Below are 23,123 nucleotides of genomic sequence, written 5' to 3'. Positions count from 1 at the left end.
AAGGAACTGCTCTATGAGGACCATATACATGGCTCCCCCATCCTTCCGATCCGGCCTAGACGCCAGCCAATCACACTGCGCATCTGGACAGTCATCCATAAACCCCTCCCAATCCTGGTGAGGCAGTCTCCTAAGCTTCCTGAACTTCAACCGGAACTCCTCTTCTGGGGAAACAGGTACCATACTTGGGGAACTGGGAGTGGGACCTTCTACACTGACATTTAAATAGCTGCCACCACTGGACTCAACCCTCCCTGGGGAATCCGGAAAATTATATCTGTACTCAGGGGTTAACCTACCCTCTAGGGTTACCTTCTCCCTGAACAAGGCCCTTTCAGCCTCTAGCTGGGCCTGCTCTAACTTGAGCTGTTCCGTCGCTAGCTGATGCTCCCGCTCTTCCCTCCTATCCAACCACTCCTCTGGGGACAGGACAAGGGATGGGGCGCTGGTACTGACACTGGACCCAGCAAGGGACTCCCTATCTATGGGGTTCTTACTATCTGCTGGTGCCCCTTCACTGTCAAACTCATCCTCTGCTTCAGACTCTTCAGGGCTCCCCTCAGACCCACCACCCTCATGGCGTGCGGCCCGGGCCCTCTCTTTCTCACTGTGCTCACGTTCCCAGTCATCCTTCTGCCATAGGATCATGTTATCCCTAAGCTTGGACTGGGTGTCTGACTCATTCACTGTGATGTCTCTCTCCTCACAAAACCGTACCAACTCATGCATACTGTACTTAAACAGACCACAGAGGTCAAAAGGAGATTCCATCTTGGCAGGATGCTCACAGACACGTGCAACACAGGGGACCTAACAGTCCGAAGTAAGAGTACACAATTCAAAGTGTTCAACAATCTCCTTATCAAAGAGAACTCATGCTCATTTGTCCAGGGAAACACACCATTCATCCACACACACCCTCACCTCGCCCTGGTAAGGCAGTTTTTACCACCCCTGACTTCCCAACCTGACCACATGTGACACAGGTACCGACTCTGGGCGCAGGGCGGGGGACGAATGGACTGGACACAGTTACAAAATGACACTCTTCAGGAGAAGAAATAATGGAACTTCACCAAAAACACAATAATCCCCAAAAATGTGGTTATCTAAAAATGTAGAGTTTTGTAGTGCGGCCTGTCGCCACTGTGGTACAGCGCAAACACAATCCTTATCCTAGCCGCTGCCAGCCAATGTTAGAAACGGGACCCCCGGCCGGTCAAGGCTCACGCAAAGTCAGTCAGGGATCACCACTTCTAAATCAGGGCAAGGGAGTTATACACCAAGATAACCCCTGCTGACCCTCTAGGTAACGTGACGCGAGCAGCAAGGCTAAACTTGGAGGCGATGTGAGTTAAGTTTTTGCGCACGCACCCCCAGCGACAACACCCAAGGCCCACCACAAAGGAAACTCCACACAAGGTTATATCAAAAATAGCCTTTGTATTATAATAAAAACACAGTAGATAACACCACACACTTTACAATGTGCCAACAGGCACGGGCAGAATTTACAAGGGATTATGTACAGGACAGGGCCACCTAGACCACTGTCAGAGGTATGCACTTTTTAGAAATGATACTTGTAGAAATAATACTTGGTAGGAATAATATTCAGCACATAAAGCATATCATGACTGTAGCACCAAAGTAGTACATGTAGCACACAACCAGGAATTCCTGGTAACGGGTAAATACCTCCTACCCAACCCTAAACACTGTAGGAAAATCACACAGGGAACTAGGACCTTATTCTCAGGACCTATGGAAGGAAAACACCATCACCTAATCATGTCACATTTAGCAAAGGGAAGGAAACCTAAAACAATCCTCTAAGCAGGTTACTTTTAGCAAAGGGGAAGAAAAGCAATCACCTAAGCAAGTCACATTTAGCAAAGGGACCGAAGCATTAAACACATTGCACATGAGGCATTAAAATACATTCACCTAAGCAGGTCACTTTTAGCAAAGGGAAGGAAGCATAAAACAAACCTCTAAGCAGGTTACTTTTAGCAAAGGGGAAGAAGCATAAATCAATCACCTAAGCAGGTCACATTTAGCAAAGGGATCACATAAGCAAGTAAATCATAAATTGCGCAGGGTGCACATAGCACAACCCTAGAACTGTCCCCAGGTCAACTGGCCTCGCAAGGGCTGAAATGCCCTTAGTCCAAATTGTCAGGGCAGGCTGCACAGGCAGCACAGAACACAAGCCTAAACGTGGCAACTGTCCACTAAGTGCTGGACAGTTGTAAATCAATGATGGGCCAGCGTTGGAGCCTCATGGGCTCAAGAACAATGGTGGGGCGAAACACAGTGTGGGAGCCACGGGGCTCTAACCAACTAACTCGCCCCCAAGAGCCTCGCTGGGTTCTAAACAAATATGGCACGTAAGAGCTTCTGCGCTCTAAAACAATGAGGTGGGGTGGAGCCTCTCAGGGCTCGAAGACCAAGTGTGGCGCCGCTGAGCCTCTCGGCTCTAAGTAAAGAAAATTCCCCCAGAGCCTCTCAGGGCTCTAAATCAACTGTGTCCCAAGAGCCTTTCAGGGCTTGACGAACAATGAGGCCGCCTGAACCTCTGCGGCTCGTCAGACAAGAACGGAGCCCGAAGCCTCGTGAGAGCCTCTCCTGCTCTCAGGGACCAAATGCCCCCAGGATCGTCAGAGTCTCACTCGGGGGACACGGGGTATAACTGAGCCTCCCCGTCCGACACTTAGGATTACGCCCGGAGCCCCCTTGCACTCACTGGGACTTCTGCTGCGGCAGCTCTGGTGCCACGGGCGGGGCTCCTCTCCCTCTCCAGGCAGCGCGGGGCTCACAGGCAGACCGGGGCTCTCCCTTGCTCATGGGAGCCCCGGTGGGGACGTCACTACTTCAGCCCGAGTCTAGGCTGTGCACTTCCGGGTCGTGACTGTCCAATCACTGCGCGGCACCGGGGGAACGGAGGCGGGACTTCCGGGTCGCCGTAGGCAGCGCGGCGGCCCGGCTGGGTCTCCTGGGCTGCGGCGGTGATAGCACGGGGCAATGCCGGGTGGGCACCAGCTTTAAATAACTAAATAAAAATGGGGCAAATAAGCGGCAAGGTCCGCGGCAGCACGAAATGCAGGGTGGGTACCTGTCTGGACCATAAAGCGCTCCCCCAAGCTAGATAAAAATAAGAGTGCTCCCAGCGCTTATCGGTGAAAATAAAGCGCTCCCAGCGCTAAAGGAAAGGTAAAGCGCTCCTCAGTGCCAGCAGGGCATCTCAGCGCTCCCCAGCTCTGAAAGGCAGGACAAAGCTCCAGCAAGGTCTGGAGGCAGGCAGGGGGGCAAGGCTGAGCCCAGAGCCAGCTCACTGGGTCTCCAGGCAGGGAGACAATCCAAGTGGCGGTACTCCTGGCCCCAGCAACAGCAGCAGCCCCCTCAGGATCCTGGAACAGAACAGAGAACAAATTGTAAGGGGACACAGCCCCTTCTTATACCACTAAATCCTTTGTCTCAGGGTGCAGGGTGGGGGGGGAAACCAGTTGCAGCTGGTTTTGGAGCACCCTTTATGGCCCAACCACCCCTTTCATTCACTGGGGAGGCTAGGGTTGTTAGACGCACCACAGGGGCCGGAGCCAGCATTGTGTGGGGAAAGCCCAGCCCCATCAGGAACCAGGTGCAACCCTCCCACACATCACTCATGCTGATCTCTCCACTCACACCTGGGCAGACCCATCCAGACTTCCTGGAGCCAGGCTTGCCAGCCAGCTCCAGCCAATCACGCTCCAGCACCCTCACTGCACACACACATCAATGTCTAGAAGTGGCACTTCCCCACTAGGCACATACCATCGCGCAGCATTCACTCTCACGAGTTCGCACATACCAAAATCGAGCCTTCACTCCCCACACATCAGGAATTAACAAGGACACACACATTCCCCATGCATTCCTATGGGAGGGCAGGCCAGCCATACTACACGCACGCACTTTACCCTGGGACACAGGGAAAAAGTGCGCAGAGACCCAAAAATCACTAACACAGATCACATACTAAAAGCAAAAAGATTAGGGGTGAACCTGCCAGAAGGGCCAAGTCCAACAATCTTCAAGGAAACCAACGTGGCTCAACCCCTTCTCAAACCCCAACATCGCCACCGCCACTCCAGATGGCTCCAAAATAATACACCGCAACCGCACCAACGAACATGACAGGGGCATCACCATCATCTTCAAGGAAACCATCTGTTACACCGCCACCAACGACTACCTACCACCTCTCATGGAACACCTCAACTTCTGACTACAGAGGGGGCCTCTCCTTCTTCTACAACACTGCCAAGTCCTGGAACGACCTGCCCTTGGCACCCTCAGTACTCAGATACCCTTAGGGGTGCTAGTGGTGGACTATACAAATGCTGATTGATTGATTGATTGATTGATTGATTCACCCAATCCCCTTCCTTAAACTTGGGTGGGACAACACAGTTGTGCCGATCGTGTCTTTACTTCAATTTGTTCTAATGTTTTTTTAATTTTTTCCATTATGCACTCAACTACTCACTACTCACAGTGATGGGAGTTTCTCTTTTTACCCAATGCATTGTCATGTTAGTTTTTCGCTTCCTACCTTTAAGAGAAACAAATTGTAAAATTCCAGTAACACTGCTCGGAGCAATGCTGTATGCCCATAGAGTTTCCTGTAGAGCTTTTACAATAGGGTCATGCCTCAGTTCTACTCTTTGCATACCGTCTTTTATACGATTTATTCCCTTCCCCATACCATTTGCTCTTGGGCAGTAAACAGCTGTTTTTAGATGTCTTATTGACATTTCTTTAAGGAAATCTTGCATTTGGAGAGAAGCAAACTGTACTCCATTATCTGTAATAAGGGTCTCAGGTATGCCTTCTTCAAAGAAGGTGTGTGTTAAAAAACTGATTAGTACATCTGTAGTGATGTTGTGAACACACTTAGTCACTACCCAACTTGTGTGATAGTTGACTACGAACAAAATGTTATCTTAAAGATTTGTAATTGAGTGGTCCTGAAATATCCAGTGCTAAGTGGACCCATGATTTAGTTGGAACTTCTACAGGGAACAGAGGGGATTTTCACATACTAGAGTTTTGGCTCAATTGGCACAATCAATGCAATTCCTAATCACATTTTCAATCATGTTGTCTATATTGGGCTACTAGTAGTCAGATCGTATCTTATTCTTTGTGAGGCTTCTACCAAGATGACCTTCATGGGCAGGATCTGTAATTCTTTGCATCAACTCCTGTGGAGGAACAACCTTATCCCCTCTGCATATATATTTCCCAGAAGTGTTTAGTTCTAGTTTTTCCCCCCAATATTTAGTAGGAAGTTAGGTAATTCACTTTTACTTTCAGACCACTCTTCATTTATATGTGGGAGAAGAGTTTTGAATTCTATATCATCAGCCCTGCTTTATTCCCATTTATTGGGATTAAAGCTGGGTCATGTTATTTCCGGGACAAAAGACTCTGAAATGTCTTCCAAATCTCTATTGATACTTTTCAGGGGATTACGGGAGGGGTAATCGGCAGCATTGTTTTGTGACCGAGGTAAGTACTGCATTTTGAAATTGTGACCTTCAAGGCCCAGTACCCAGCGAGAAATTATTGGTGTACTTCTCTCCAACCCTTTAATGGCAAATACAGAAATTAAGGGTTAATAATCAGTTCTGGTGGTAAGTGGAATTCCCCACATGACAAATTTAAAGTGCTTAACTTCTCAATGGCAGGCTAAAGCTTCCCTCTCTACCACAGAATACCTAATCTCAGCTCCCCTTAAAGCTCTAGCCACAAAGGCAACTATGTGTTCAGTTCCATCTCTTTTTTTGCGTAAGCATAGCTCTCAATTGTTTGTTGCTAGCATCAGTATTAAGTTGAGTGGGTTTGTTTGGGTCAACTTTTCCTAGGGACGGAGGATTAATAATGACCAACCTGATGCTCTGGAAACCATCTAGACATTTACTTTCCCAATTAAATTGAATTATTTTCTTTAGTATGCTACATAGTGGGTCTACTAAGATCACAACATTTTGAACACATTTTGAGTAGAACTCAGCAAACCCTAGGTATGACTTAAGTTCTCCCTTGCTGGTGGTAACAAGTGTCTTCTTTATTGATTCCACTAGATTGAATGTATATTTAATTCCCTCTTGGGATATGGTATGACCAAGATGCTCAACAGATTTTACTCCAATACAACATTTTTCTTTTTATATAGTTAATGCAGCATCTCTCAGCCTGGGTGGTATTATGTTCAATCTCACTAGTACCAAAATTCAAAATGTCATCTTAAAAGCATTTCGTATTGGAAATACTCTGAAGTAGATGTTGCATGAATCTTTGGAAGGCAGCTGCAGCTGATGCAAGACCAAATGGCAAGCGTCTACATTGGAAAGCCCCATATGGCGTGATAAATGACGTAAGGTGTCTTGATGGGGAATCCAATTCCGCCTGTTGATATGCTGTGGATAAGTCTAAGACACTAAAACAAGAAGCATCTTTGATGAGTGTTAGTATTGATGAATGCGGGGCAAGAGGTTGCTGTCAACCCACATACTAGAGTTTAAATCCATGAGATCAACACAAAGTCTAATTTGCTCCTTTGGGGATTTACAGGCTATGACAATGTGGGACAGACACTGACCATTCAATGAGCTCAATTACATTTAATCCACATAGTTTGTTTATTTCTTCTTTGAGTGGTGCATGTAATAGGTGAAGAACAGTTCCTTAATATTAAAGAAAATAGGGATTTGAGGGTCTCAGGGAATATCTTTAATGACCACACACAGCTATACTCCCCGAAGGTACACTAGCTAATAACAAAAAATAGTGGTGGGTCAAAAGTAAGCCGAATTTCTATGCAATTGACAATGTGTTGAAAGGAATATTTAGTGACAAAATTTCACTAAAGATTATGAGGTACCTCATTCATGATTGAGGAAAATACCCATCAGTAGCTGTTCCTTGGCGCCCTTTTCATCATGTGGGTTCCTTCAGACCATGAAGGATGGTTGTTTGACTCCAGTTTAGTTCGTTTTTCACAGGACAAGAACCAATGACAACGTAACTGGGTCCCAGGGGGCTACTGTAAAGCAGTGCATATGAAATATGTGGATAAGTGCAAACAGTGAAGGGTTGTGCTCTTAGTGAATTTAAAATTAGATAAGCATGAGGAAAAACTATTTATTTACAGACCTCGATGTTTCTAAAGAATAAAAAAGTAGTGCGAAGTTGGTAGTTTCAACTAATAGCTACCAATAGTTTGTGGTCGACATGTTTCTGCAGATTTATAGGATCCCACAGGTATCCACTGCATTCCTCAGGACCTATGTCGCTACTGCTTGTAAAGTGTGAGAATTTAAAAAGGAAAATTTTCACCTGGGTTCTATTGAAGAATCATTCTCCCGGCTGGATATTCACATTCAGACATGAACACATAGTCGAAAACAAAGAAAGACAGACAAGAAATTAGTATATATCCGATATCCAATATCACACATTAATTGGTATATCATATCTACAAAGAAAAAAGATATATTATTCAATTCTCTTTCTTGTGCTGTTAATAATAGTTTTACAAAGACACCTCATAGCGATCTCTGTTCTCTCACTTACCAATTAATGCAGGAGAGTAAAGCCTCACCTCACCTGGCAGACAGCGCAGGTAGTTGAAGCACCGCTCTAAAGGGGGAGAAAGACATACAAAGACATGTCAGCCTCTGCTGACTTCACAACATAATCACTACTATCTCTGGTGTGCCTTTTAGTTTGCGGACCATAAAATAATTTTCATGTATTCAGGGTCAAGGCAACGTTTTTCAGCATGCCGAGGAACAACAGTTTTTTAAAAAAAAAGGATTTTTACAACACACGTATCCCCTTTGTGTCTCTGGGGTCCAGTGTGGGGTGTTTAGATCTTATGCTGATTGCACTTGTAAGAGAATCTCATAATTTACAAACATTTTGACAAACATACGGCTGTATCCAAAAAGCGAGACTTCTTAGAGCGCTCTCACACTGTCTAGCATTTTATCGTTTTGTAGACAGTTATTTGTAAAACTCAAGCGTCCACTGCATTTGTATACACAAACGCGCGTTAAGGAATTACTTGTAAAACATAACATGCCACAGGGGCAGGCAGGCAAAGACTCGACCAGTTCACGGATTATCTTAGTGCTCCAAAGTAATAATACTTTAGATACTATCCCGGTCAGGTATCTAAAAGATGTTGTTACCTAGTCGGTTTCACTAGTTAGATCACTCTCATTCTCCAACGCGAACGTCCACAGCATTTAAATAAATCAACGCGCGTTCAAGGATAAGTTATAACGTGTGTCATAACAATCGGGCAGGCAAGCAGAGAGTCGTTCTCCTACCTATCCGTCGGTACTTCCAGCGTCCCTCTGGCTGTATGGGGAGGTGCCGGACGCGTGAGACGCTACAGTATTTACTTCCTGGTAGCGCGCGTCTTGCAGTGTCATGTGACTGATGGTATTGTGGGACACGTAGTTCGAATCACTGATTCGGCCGTTTTCGTCATCCAACATATTAATACTTGGATATTATCATGGCCATATAATTATAGAACAGGGGATGTTAACTGTTTCTTTATAATCGTGACCCCAAAATTTGAATAAATCTGGCACAACTGAAATCCTAACGGTTCCCTAAGTGTATAAGGGATATCATGTATAATTGAAAAGGTATTTATTGCAATTACCTCGCCATTTAACAATAATGAATCTGTAGCTAATCCTGTCTATTGATGACAAAAATGTTGGTAAACTACTGGGTGTGTATACACCCTTATGACATTGATTCTTGGAAAAAAACTCCCATATGTTGGGATCTATCAATATGTAGATTTTCCACAACAGACGTTTTGTTGGTTCATGGGTACCTCACATTGTGATGGATTATTTTATGTATATATGTATGTATATATATATCTCTAGTCAGAACTACATCCAAACCTTCTAACATCTCTGTGAGGGTAGGCTCCCATCTAGTATCATCATTATGGATAGGAACATAGATAATATTATACCACTGAGTCTGTCAAGTTTAGGTGAGATGTATTCAGAGGGACATCCATGGGATGTCATCGTTCAACCCATCCTTGTCAGAATTAAAGGTATACACCCATTTCTGCTCTTTCTTAAACAGAAACTTATTTAAATCTGTTACATGGCTTGGTATCAGAGGTTGTTCGATTACCGTCCATCTAAAATCATTTGGGCCATGTCCGACCTCTAGAAAATGGTTGGTCATTTTCGTAGATTGTTTCCGACATCTGATCGTACTTTTGTGTTCAGAAATGCGTGTCTTGACTTTTCTTGTGGTCATTCCCACATATTTGGACTATTAAATAGATGACATTTTGGCTGTTACAATTAGTGAAGCGCCTTTGTTCCCAGGGACGCCCACTCCCTATGTCGATGGTTGTTGATTTAGTAGTTTGGGGGCATGCAGCACAATTCCCACAGGGATGATGGCCTGTGACAGCTGGCATGTCCCAGAGGGTACCTACTGCCCTTGGGATTACTGGTCGTGGTCTTGTATGGATCAGTTGATCTTTCAGGTTTTTTCCTCTTTTAAATGCGAACAGTGGAGGGGGCAGAGTGTCGTGGCCCGTGTTCAAAATTCCCCAATGTTTTTTGATGATCTTCTGGATTTTATTAGAACGGGTGCCAAAGGTATTAACACAAGTGATGCGAGTTTCTTTTGTTTTAGGTACTGGTGGTTCCAACAAACTTTCACGATTATTATTAGATGCCCTCTTCTTTGACCTGCGTATCAGATGTTTGGGGTAATTTTTCTCAAGCAAGTTGCTCTCTAGTTTCTGAGCATGGTCGCAAAAGCTTTCCTTTGTCGAGCAATTCCTCTGTATTCTTAAAAATTGCCCGTAGGGCAGGTTGTCTCTCAGGGCTTTGGGGTGACAACTCTCATAGCTTAACAGAGAGTTCCTCGCCATCGGTTTTCGGTAAAGCTCTGATTGAAGACCAGTAGGGGTAACATTTATCTTGAGGTCCAAGAAGGCAAGATGGGATTTGCTGTGTTCTACAGTGAAACGTAGAAAATCATTTCTACTGTTCAACCAGCTATGGAAGGTTAATAACTCATCCGTGGTCCCTCGCCAGATGACCAGAACGTCATCAATGTAACGTTTCCATAGGCGTAGAGAGTTGAAAAAAGGATTTGTCTCAGTGAGGATGAATTCTTCTTTGAACCTGTGGACATAAAGATTTGCCAGGCTCGGGGCAAAAACGCTGCCCATGCTGGTCCCTGAGACCTGTAAAAAGATGGAATCCTCGAATTGAAAGTAGTTTTCCGTCATGGCTAAATTGGCCAGAGTCATAATAAAAGAGACCGGCGTTATGGAATCCAGATCCCGTGCTAGTAGTAGAGTCTCAATCACATCAAGGGTCTCCCTTTGTGGAATAGATGTATAGAGAGATTCTACATCAAAGGATACTAGGAGGTCAAGGTTAGTGTCGAAGTCAACATCAGGTAGAATTCTCAATACGTCCTTTGTATCTTGTAGGTACATTGGCATATCATGGACCATAGGTCTTAAGAAATGATCCACAAAAGTGGAGAGGGGTTCCTACCTTCTGCACAGTAGGTTTACCATTGGATGTGAGTCGAAGTTGTGACTCAACAATCTCAACTTTTGAGAGAATGCATTAGGAAATTATTTTCATATTTCCTCTCCACATGTGGAAGGATTTCCTAACAAGACCTGATCTAGGTTGTTTGGATCAAGATTGATTCCCAGATCTTTTTTGATACTTGTAAGTAATTCTGTCTTTAAAACAAAGTAAAATACGCATTTTCATTATTCCTTCCAGAGGAATTAAGTTTTATTTTTTATTTTTTTTATTTTTAAACTTATATTGCGCACAGCTACCCTCAATGGGTTTCCAAGCGCCAGGGATAGATAAAAGAAAGAAAAACAAGCAAAAGGCCCAAAACAGAACAAACAGTGCAGAGGGATTAATTAAACAGAAGGGTCTTCAATTTTTTACGAAAAGGGAGGAGATCAGTCTCGGCTTTCAAGGCCGGCGGAAGAGCATTCCACATCTTTGGGCCAAGATAAGAAAACGAGCGGCCACCCATTTTGGCCAGTTTAATTCTGGGAACAGAAAAATCGCCACTAGTGGAAGATCTTAAAGTGCGACCAGGCTTATAGACTTGAACCAGGTTCTGTAGGTATTTAGGGGCAGAACCCTGCCTGATTTTAAAGAGAAGGCATAAGGTTTTAAATTTTACACGGTTCGGAACCTTAAGCCAATGAAGGTCACGCAAAGCCTGAGCTGCGGAAGATCTCCGGGGTACATTGCACAATAAGCGAGCTGACGAGTTTTGCACCACCTGAAGCTTATTTATAGTGGCCTTATCGGCCCCAAGATAAAGCACATTCCCATAGTCGATGCGGGAGATCACAAGAGCCTGGACGACAGTTCTCTGAGTAGAGCGAGGCAGCATCCATAGGATCTTCTGCAACCATCTTAAGGTGGAAAAACAGATTGCAGCGACCCTTGTTACCTGCTGTTTCATAGAGAGCCTGTCATCAATGAGGAAGCCGAGGTTGCGGGCTACGGGGGCTGGATTCGGCAAAGGACCCATATCACAGGGCCAATGCCGAGGGCCCCACAGATCTTTATTCTTGCCCAAAATAACAACCTCGGTCTTGTCACCGTTGAGCTTGAGCAGATGGTCATGCATCCAAGCAGCAACGCGTGACAGGCCAGATTTCAAGGCAGAGACCTCATGGCCCTCACTGCTGGAGAGAGAAAACACAATCTGCGTGTCGTCGGCATACGAATAGATTGTCAAACCGGGGTCCTTCACGATGGTAACAAGGGGTCTGACATAGATGTTAAACAGCAGAGGGCTGAGAATCGACCCCTGGGGGACGCCATATGCCGAGGAATAGACAGCAGATTCAGCTTCTGTCGAAAACACCTGAAAGGTGCGCTCACTTAGGAAGGAGGCAATCCAGGCCAGCGCAGATCCAGCAACACCAAGGGAGCGGAGAGAGTCAAGAAGAATGGAATGAGACACGGTATCGAACGCTGCACTCAAATCCAAAAGGATGAGTGCAAAGGTCTCCCCGCGATCGACACCATGCCGAAGCCTCTCCGTCACCCCTAGGAGTGCGGATTCAGTGGAATAGTGTGCGCGAAACCCAGATTGGGACGGATGTAGATATCCCACTTTCTCGACAAATGAATTAAGCTGAGTGTTCACATGTCTTTCCAAGATTTTAGAACATGCAGGCAGCAGGGATATGGGCCTGAAATTGGCTAAGTTAGTGATGTCCGCGCCGGTCTTTTTCAACAAGGGAACGACCATGGCATGCTTCCACTCTTGTGCCACCATAGACTCTGTAAGAGATGTATTCAGAAGTCTCATTAGGACTCTCCGTGGTTCGAGGTCCAACAGTTTTAAGATTTTCATAGGAACAGGATCCCGAGGGGAGCCTGACCTGATACTGTTCAAGCACGATGAGAAAGTGATGTCATCAAACAATAGCCAGTCATAGATGTGCATTGAGGGAGGGGGAAGAGGACTGCTAAAAGTATCCACCGGTAGGGAATCAGCAGATGGCAGAGGAGTAATCTAGGATTCATGAATACGCTCCACCTTAGAGATGAAAAAATCTGCAATGGCATCACACTGTGGTTTATCCAAAGCCGCAGGAGAAGTTACCGTGTCTGCTCCCGTTAACTTCTTCACCACTGCAAAAAGAGTCAGCGGGCAGTTCTGTGCTTGAGTAATCGTGGATGCCGTAAGGGTGGCCTTGGCCAATTTACAGTTAGCATGATAGCTCTTTAATGCTTCTTTATAAGCCACCTTACTAGGGGTTGAATAGGAAAGCCTCCATTTCCTTTCCAGAGCCTTGCACTTGGCTCGTTGTAATTTTAAATCTTCAGAGAACCAAGGTGCAGGAGGATGAAGTTACCATCATAACCCCCAGGTTTAATGACTGGTTGTTTTATAAAATCATAATTATTAGGGAACATTTTCTCAAATACATCCTACCTAGTACAGTACAAAGGGGGCATAAGTCAAGAAAGACAGTCTCAGGTTTCCACAACAATCGAATTTCATGTTTTCACTTGCTGCAAGTTGTTTGGTAGACTCTACTGTACAGAGTATTTTCTTGTTTGTTGATGGTATTTACTTCTGCAGCAGGTAACTGTCTGTCTGTGTTAGTCTCCATTTCTTTCATTCAGCTGTGTGCTCAATTTCTACCACTATGTCAATCGATTGCTTAAGATCAAGATTTTGTTTAAGTAGTTTTTCATGTTCCCCTGGGTTATTGATACATCTACTTGATGGTCATGGATCAAGGAGACAGTCAAAGGGCCAAAATCGCAAGTATTAGATAATCCTCTAAAGGCAGCCATTGTCAGGAATCAGCGCCCTCAGTTCAGGAATAGGAGCCAGTCAGTGGGGGCAACAGTACATAACCAGTCTTGGACTGCATTAGTTAATGCGTGGTCCACTAAAATGGCTGCCAACGCTAAGGTCAGCGCTGCAGCCTTTCTTGTGTGAGCACGAGGTTTTCTGCACAGCTGAGCCTCGCTCTCTCCCTCAGCTGTGCGCACTTCACTCAAGACCGTTATTAGCTAACAGGGCTTGAGCCTTCGTGCGTGTAGTGTTAGAGTGGTTTAGGAGATTTTTGAGGATCCGACTGCAGTATTCTTCTCTAAATACTCGTTAGGTTTGTTTCCAGTTCAAGAAGCAAAGAAAGACTTCAGTCAGAGACTTAGTTTCAGCTCTGCAGACTCCAGCCACATTCCTGGCATTCCGACAGTGCAACAAAGTTTCTACCAGTCATGCAAGTACCGAGAGAGGAGAAAAGCTTTGTATTATATGCCCTGACTGAAAAAGAGGACTCATACTTGAAAGACTATATCCAGACCTATTTAAAGAATGGTTTCATTAGGCCTCTCAGTCTCCATCCTCGTCGCCGTTATTCTTTGTGCCTAAGAAAGAGGAAGGTGCCCTCAGAATGTACATAGATTACCATGCCCTGAACAGAATCACAGTCAAGAACAGATACCCACTGCCTCTGATTTCTGTACTCCTGGACCAAGTAAAGGGAGCCCAGATTTACACCAAACTCGATCTTAGACGGGCCTATCATTTGATCTGGATTAGAGAGGATGATGAATGGAAGACCGCGTTCAGAACTAAGTTCGGTTTGTATGAATACGAAATGATGCCCTACGGTCTTTGTAATGCTCCGGCAGCTTTAATAAACAACGTTTTGAGTCAGTATATCGACAAGTGTGCCATCGTCTATATTGACGACATCCTAATTTATTCAGCGTCGGAAGGTGAACATCAAGAGCACGTCAAATGAATCCTGGAGAAGCTATGGGAGCACAGTTGATATGTCAAGCTTCAAAAATGTACATTCCATGTTCACTAGGTGGATTTCCTTGGATTTATTTTATCCCCAGTAGGGATCACCATGGACACAAAAAAAATCAAGGCAGTGTTGGATTGGCCATCTCCTACTTCTGTTAAGGAAATACAACGATTTATTGGATTTGCAAATGTTTACAGGAGGTTTATCCAGGATTTTTCTCGAAAAGTGATTCCAATAACTCGTCTGTTAAGAAAAGGTGTTCCTTTCTTCTGCTCGGAAGATGCAGAGGCTGCTTTAAAGTCCCTCAAGAAGAGTTTTACTTCGGCGCTATCCTCCTCCACACGGATCCTACTGAGCCTTTTTATGTGGAAACGGACGCATCAGATCACGCTATTGGTGGTGTCTTATCCCAGAGACACAAGGAGACCGGTCAACTGCATCTGGTGGCATATCAGTCTCGAAAACTTCTCCCTGCTGAGATTAACTATACAATTACAGAGAAGGAGCTTTTAGCTATTAAATATGCCTTCAAGGAATGGAGGCATTACCTGATGGGAGCTTGGCACACTGTAACAGTATATGCGGACCATAAAAACCTACAAATCCTGAAATCGGCAAGAACTCTGGTGCCGCGTCAACTCAGATGGTCCCTATACTTTGCGGATTACAACTTTGTGATCACCTATCGCCCTGGAAGTAAAAAGGGTAAGGCGGATCCCCTATCCAGATTGGACACAGAAGACCAAAAGATTGCAATAGACGACCAAAAGATCATTCTTGAATCGAAAATTGTGGGAGCTGTTACCAGAGAGACTGAATCTCTGGATGAAAAAGTAAGAAGGTTTTTTACTCCAGAAGAGCTTCAGCAATGGGTGTCGGAAGACACGTCTCGAGAAATACGAAATAGATTGCCCTATCATGATGGAGTCTTGTTCTTACCTACTCTAAAACTGTAGGAACACATTTTGTACGATTGCCATGATCATCCCATGGCAGGTCATAAAGGAATAAATAAGACTGGAGAACTGATTAACAGACAATTCTGCTGGCCTAAAATGTCTAAAGACATCAAGCAATATGTACTAGGTTGCGACACTGCAGTCACCTCAGGGATTACTACAACCAATGCCAAACCCTCTTCACACATGGCACACAGTGAATATGGATTTGATTGTAGACCTACCCTCCAGTCGGGGCTACAACGCGATTATAGTCTTTGTGGATGCTTTTACCAAGATGGCCCACTTTGTTCCACTAAAAGATAACCCTAGTGCTAAGGAATTGGCCACACAGTTTGGTTTACATGTGGTGAGGCTACACAGAATCCCAAGGGTTCTAGTTTCACACCGTGGCACTCAATTCCTGTCTCATTTTTGGAAGGCTTTTACCCAGGGGTTAAACATTGAAACAAGATTCTCCACAACCTACCACCCAGAGACAGATGGGCAGACTGAGAGGGCAAATCAGGAGTTAGAACAGTATCTGAGACTATTTTTGTTAGTTCAGGAAGGGGATTGGCCAGATCTCCTCTGGGCACAGAATTTGCACACAATAATTCCAAGAATAGTTCTGCCGGTCACTCCCCCTTCTATTTCAATTATGGTCAACACCCAAAGCGAATGATCAGTACCAATGAAGTTTGTCCCAGTGGCTACAGATTTTGTCAGACATTTAAGTGAGACCCATGAAAGGGCTAGAGAAAAGCTAGAAAAGTCTAAAGAATTGTACAAAAGTTATGCAGACCAAAAGAGAAGATTAGGAGACGATTATTCAATAGAGAGCAAGGTCTGGCTTAGTACCAAGAATTTAAAGCTAAAAGGAAACCGGAAACTCCAACCTTGCTTCATAGGTCCTTTTGAAGTAGAGAAGAAGTTGAATGAATGAAAACATGTATTGTTCAGTTACTAAAAACTTACAATTAAAACAACATTATACAATTCTTCTTACATTTCATACATTATTAAGACCACATAATTAAAAGAGACTTTTCATCAATGTATAAAACCAAATATAAATAAAACCATCCTCATTGTCCACAGTTATGCAATTTCTTCTCCACTATTTCAATAAACTTCAAAAGTCTACCCGTGAATTGCAAGCTTTCTCCTTATAAACTGGCTATGACTGCTTGTCGGCATGTTCGTATAATTTGACTATTAAAGTCCGACCTTAACAGCCTCCTACGTTCCTCTATTAGTACAGGGCAGCTACAGATGATATGACAAATGTCGTCCCTCTTGTAATAACAGAGGCGACACGCCCTCACACTACTCATCAATTTCCATGTAGGGGCGTCTCCAAGAAATTGGCTATTTCCAAATCGGAGATTCATCAGCTTCAGCTTTGCCCTTTGGCTATTTGAGTCTCCTTAATATCTTTGGGGTTTTAGCATACCGTACGAAGCAATAACTGTCCATGCATGGGATCTCTTTGCCAGTACTGCTTTATCCCATAAAGACGACAATTGTTTGCTGCACCCATTTATAATTTTATTTAAAGCCACCTGTGAAAGAGGTAAGGCCCATAGTTGTTCCGCATTGAACGTATCTATCGCCAGTTTGGAATATTCATGGGCCTGCTTGTGTTTATTATCGCATATTGCCTCCCAAACCACTGTCATAAGCGAGGAATTATTATCCCTTCTAATTTTGTGGCAGAATTTTAAATAAGCTCCTAAGCTATTTAGGTTCTGTCGTTTAAGACCGAACTCAAGTCGGATTTGTGCCGGTGAAGAATGTCGCGGGAGATTAAACAGGCGTCGGTAGGTCCCTGTCACTAGCTTATCTATGGTGTTGTCAGCACAACCTCTTAAGGTCTGTACTCCATATGCTAGAGTTGGCACATGTTTAACTGACATAATTTGTAATAGTTGGTTAAGGGGAAGCCCTTTTAAGTTATTCTGAAGTTTGGAAAATGCAGCAATTAAGGAGTTGTTTCTTCTCTGTAGTGCAGCACACTGGTTTTTACCCGTTCCCCTAGCATCTATTATAACACCTAGATATCTATATTCAGTGACCGATTCTAATACAGTCCCCTCCATTCTCAATGTTGGTCTTACAGCCAACCCTCTAGTCTCCAGCATTGTTTTTGTCTTTTTTAAGTTAATCTTTAGGCCATGAGTGGAGGCGTACTGTGCACTTTCATTAATTAATCTCTGCAGACCCACCTTGGTATAACTTATTAAAACAATATCATCTGCATAAAGTAAATGTGAAACCTTAAAACCTGCAACAGTCGGAGAGTGAGAATTAATTTCACTAAGCCTTGATGAAATCCCAGCTAAATACAAGTTAAACAAGGTTGGGGTCAAAACACACCCCTGCTTCAGCCCGTCCCTTATCACCATTTTTATGGACAAAACTGTGCCTTGGCCCAACCTTACTCTCGTCCAAGTATTAGTATATAGCAATTGTATCGCTCTCAACAAACTCGGTGAGATTCCCATTTTCGTTAAATTGTTCCAAAGAATATTTCGGTGCACTGTGTCAAAGGCTGAGCTAAAATCAATAAAACATAAGTAAAGATTCATTTTACGGCTTCTGGCCATTTCCATTATAAGAACTAGCATTTGAATATTAATAATCGTCCCCATGCCTTTAATAAACCCTGTTTGGTTTTTTGGGAGTAAATTACTGGCAGCAACCCAGTCCGTGAGTTCTGTTAGCAGACACTTAGCAAAAAACTTAGCTTCGCAATCCATTAAAGCTATAAGTCTATAGTTAGCAGGATCCGAGACTTGACCAGCTTTGTAAATCGGAGCCAAAATTGAGCCCCTCCATTTGTCTGGGACTTCTTCCTTCCATAAAACATTATTGAACAAGTTTGACAAGTTCTTTGCCCAATATTGTGGATTTTCTTTAAATAGTGCTTGAGGGAGGCCATTTGGCCCTGGTGGACTACTCCGTCTGCTGGAACTTATAATTTTTTCCACTGTTGTCCACTGGATCATTTGCTGGGTGTTTTTCCTTTCATTATCATTGACCCTTGTATTTTCTACTGAATTTAGTTCTGTTGGCTTTATCATATTTCTGGTGTAACCTGTCATTGATCCCAAATGGTTCTCCCGACTTCTTCCGATATACTTGACATCAGTTGTTGTTGTTTCCCACCATTGGCTTGATTGACCAGTCTCCAAAATGTACGTGCATCTTTACGTTTTGCTGCATAATTAATTTTAAACCAGAACAGATCAAGCTCAGTTTTTGTTTGTATTCATACTTCTTTTTTATAGAGTGACCTCAGTTTTGGTAATATCTTACTCCTGACATTCGAGGATGGTTGATTTCTAAGGACCCTCAGCGCATTGTTCAATTTCCTTTTCGCTATCTTAAGTTGAACAGTCACAGCCGATGTTACCATGCCTTTTGAACGCACAGCATTTTTCTCCACTAGATTGGTTATGAACTGCTCCCAGAGGGTCAATGGGTTTTGATCTATTCTATTTAACTCTTCCTCCCACTGGTCTCTTGCATGCTGTTTGATCTTTTGTATATTATTTACAGTCCAGCTTATCCTTCTATAGGTCATACCCATGGGTTCCCGTAACTCAGGGGCGCTTTGTTCGTGTCGGGTAATATGAAGATTGAGGCTGATCATTTGTGGTTGGTGATCACTTTCCAGTCTATTTCCCACATTATAGCTTATTATTGATTGGTATAATGGGAGAGACACTAAAGTGTAATCAATAACAGCTTTGGATTGTGCCGTAAAATGGGTCGCCTGAGCTGGGATGTCCGGATCCACTCGGCCATTCAAAACTCGAAGGCCATGATGCTCCAGGTTTATCACTGTATCTTTAGAGAAGAAGTTAAATCTGGTGACTTATAAGTTAAAATTGCCTGCACAGTTAAAGAATCACACAGTTTTTCACATCTCTTTATTGAAGAAATCTTCACCGTACCTCAGCCCCAGAACTCTTCCCAAGCCTATTCCAACTGCAGATGCAGAGGAGTTTGAAATAAAAAGAATCTTAGACTCCAAGTTGAAGAATAGAAAGTTATACTATTTGATAGATTGGAAAGCTAACAAACCTGAGGAGAGATCCTGGGAACCAGAGTCTAATGTGCAATCCCCAAGACTAGTAAAGGCCTTCCATGATCAATATCCCTTAAAGCGAAACCTGGGGAAACCCCATGGTGGAGTGGTACTGTCAGGAATCAGCGCCCTCAGTTCAGGAATCGGGGCCAGTCAGTGGGGGCAACAGTACATAACCAGTCTTGGACTACATTAGTTAATGCGTGGTCCTCTAAAATGGCTGCCAGTGCTAAGGTCAGCGCTGCAGCCTTTCTTGTGTGAGCGCGAGGCTTTCCGCACAGCTGAGGCTCTCTCTCTCCCTCAGCTGTGTGCACTTCATTCAAGACCGTTACTAGCTAACAGTGATTGAGCCTTCGCCCGTGTAGTGTTAGAGAAGTTTAACTGATTTTCGAGGTTCCGACAGCAGTATTCTTCTCTAAATACTCGTCAGGTTTGTTTCCAGTTCAAGAAGAAAAGAAAGACTTCAGTCAGAGACTTTGTTGCAGCTCTGCAGACTCCAGCCGCATTCCTGGCATTCCGACAGTGCAACACAGTTTCTACCAGTCACGCAAGTACCAAGAGAGGAGAAAAGCTTTGTATTATATGCGCTTTTTTTTTTGTTTGTTACCCTTGTTTCAGATTCAATTTCCTGTTGAAGGTTTATCTATAAGAGCATTTCAGAGAAGTGTTAGAGTAAACCATTTCCTTGAATTCCTACCTGAGCATTCAGCTTGGGTTGACTTTCCTGTTCAATTGTGACTACCTGAAAATGAAGAAAGAAAAGGTTATAATTAGTTCTTAAAACAATATCTTCTAAAGAATTAGGCCGCCTAATAAAGTATACATTGTTGTATTCTTACAGAATAGTAACACTCTTTACAAGACTTAGAGAAACAATCTCCACAGAACATCTTTAATAAGAAGAGAGGCAAGAGTCTGGTCTCCTAGGGGTACATTGATTAAAAGTTAGCCCAAAACTGTTATGTGTCAAGACCTGCTTTAACTGTAGTAATGTGCATTATTTGTGTTATAGTGACAAGCTGAGAACGCAGTTCTGAGAACAACCAAGAAAAGCAGTCAGCAATAGAAGACACAAGAAAATAGAAGACCAGGCTGTCTCTTTTCTGTCCCATACCCCTTTCCCTCTTGGGAATTTCTTCACATTCCCTAGAGCAGGGGTCTTCAAACTGTGGGGCGCGACTGTTGGGGTTCAAGGGGGCCTGGTTCCTTCAGTCTAGTTCCCCGTTAGCGTTTTTTCTTAAAAGTGCCAAGTGCATATGCGAATTTATGGACGCTCCCTAGGGCTCGCTTTAAAAGGGGGCTGCCAACAGGAAACAGGTGCTTGGTTTCTTTATTGGTCCCTTGCCGTGTGATTCCTGTTCCTGTGGTTCTATCTTGTTTCCCTTCCTTCGAGCTCTGTTCCAGCGGTCTTTTCTAGTGCTGGGTTTTGATCCCCTTTTTCCCCTGCTCCCTTGTTTTCCTATTCCCTTGGGCATTTCTGAACCCTTATTGGGGACCTGTTTTTGATCTTCGGTGACGTTCTGGGATTCGCGGCTGCGTTTCCTTTGAGTTTTAACGTCCCGGTATTATCCCTTTTTTTGTATCCAAACCATCTTGTTATACAATGTGTTTGGGTGGTTTCACGAAGGGGCTGAATTTCGGCCGTTTTTGCGCTACCATCGTGTTCTTTTTTAGATTCCAGGTTTTTTTTGGGTGTCTTTCGTATTCCCTTTGATACCATTTTTCCCCTGTCCTTTTTTGTCCTAAGAATTGTGAATTCCACCCCCTTTGTCATTCTCGGTGTTTCCTGAGGGGGCGTGGTTGGTCTGGGGTTACGCAAGAAACAACCAATACGATTGCAGTGGAAGAATTCCTGTTTCATATCAAGCCACTCCCGTTTGTTATCTGGGGTAAGCAGGGAGGTCGGTGGTTCGTGTGTGTACTTGGCACTGGTAATAGTAGTAGGGGTGTGTTTAATCTTGTCTCCTTCTTTCATTTTAGCGGTCTCATCTGTGTCAAGCTGTCAGCTGCCAAGAAGCCAGAGGAGACGAGTTGTGTTCCCCAAGACCTTGGGTTCCCTTGTTTTGTTACCCACCTTCTGCCGGTGTCGTGTTCTCCACCATCCGTTTTGATTGCGGGTGTTGGGGGTCACGGTGAGGGCAGAGGATTGGGTCGTTCTTCACTCCTGCGGTGTTGGGCCTGTCGGCATCGGAACAGAAAACCAAGCCCACGAATTAACACACCGCCCGAGTGAAGAATGGTTGAGGAGGCAGCAGGGGGGGCTTCTTCGATGCAGGAAATCATGCAGGCTTTAGCGCACATACAGGGTGAAGTCCAATCCCTGCGTCAGGAGAATCAGGAGTTACTGGGGACACTGAGTGAGGTGAAGGAAAGCACTAAGAGAAGAGGGAGGGATCCCTCAGTTAAGGCTAAGCCCCCATTGAGTCAACCAGCCACATTTAAATATGAGAGGAGTGGGGGGCAGAGTGGGTCTCCTTCTCCTTTGTCCGTTACAGTGAACACTCCCGTGCCGGTGCCTCTAGCAGCTCCAGAGAGGTTTTCCAGGGATAGTAGCAGATATGCTATATTTATGAACCAGTGCCATTTGCACTTCATGTGTCGACCAACCGCTTTTCCTGACGACACTACTTAAGTAGCGTTTGTGATCTCATATCTGTCGGGTACCGCAGCTAGTTGGGCGGTCCCCTTAGTGGAAAACAATGACGCTGTGTTGAATAGTTTCCCGGCCTTTAAGAACCAGATGCATAGTCTGTTTGCTAAGCATGCTTTTATGCAGGCAAGCGATGTTGAATTGTTAAAGCTACGGCAGGGTAAGCAGGACCTTTTGGGCTATGTGGATACTTTCAATCGCCTATTAGCAGAGACACAATGGCCCATGGCAAAAAGAACCTCTTTGTTTTATCAGGGCTTGTGCGAGGACTTAAAAGATATAGTCTCTCAGGTTGTAGACCCCCCTGAAGATTGTGTTGAGTTCATTGATTTGGTTGTCAAACTCAACCATCGTATGAGTGAAAGAAAAGGGGAAAAGATCAGGTTTCAATCCCCAAGGACAACTGTAACCAAGAGAGAAACATCTGAGAATGGGGGCGTGAAACAGATCCTGAACCTATGCCTTTGGGTGGGGTGCGGGGTCCCTTATCCAAGGAGGAAAAGGAGCGAATGTGATTGTTGCAGTTGTGTTTGTATTGTGGGAGGGGTGGACACTTTGCTCGAGAGTGTCCAGTGAAACCGTCCCGGATCCCGGAGAATAAGGCTGTGGCTTTCGTGGGAAGGGATTGTGAGAGTCCTTTAGTCCATGAAAGTGGTTTTTGTAACCCATATGACGTACAAGGGGCGGTTCAAAGAGTCCCGCATCATTTCACGGTATCGGCTTGCTTCGCTTACTCATCTTGTGGTAGAGCTTCCTTGTCGGTATTATTGGATTGTGGGGCCACAGGGAACTTTATGGACATTGGGTTGGCCGAGTCGTTGATGGTTCCCTGTGTGATGAAGAAGCAACCTGAACCCGTGAGGGCTATTGACGGCACGGAGCTAACCTCTGGGTCGATTGTACGACAAACCGAATCTTTGTTGATGACATTTGATAATGGGCATTCTGAGACGGTCTGTTTTGATCTGATTGCCGCACCAGCATTTGGGGTGGTACTCGGGGTACCCTGGTTACAGACCCATAATCCCAGAATCGATTGGGCGCGGA

Source organism: Lissotriton helveticus, chromosome 5_1 (assembly GCF_964261635.1).
Source record: "Lissotriton helveticus chromosome 5_1, aLisHel1.1, whole genome shotgun sequence".
NCBI lineage: Eukaryota > Metazoa > Chordata > Amphibia > Caudata > Salamandridae > Lissotriton > Lissotriton helveticus.
This window is presented reverse-complemented; position numbering follows the sequence as displayed.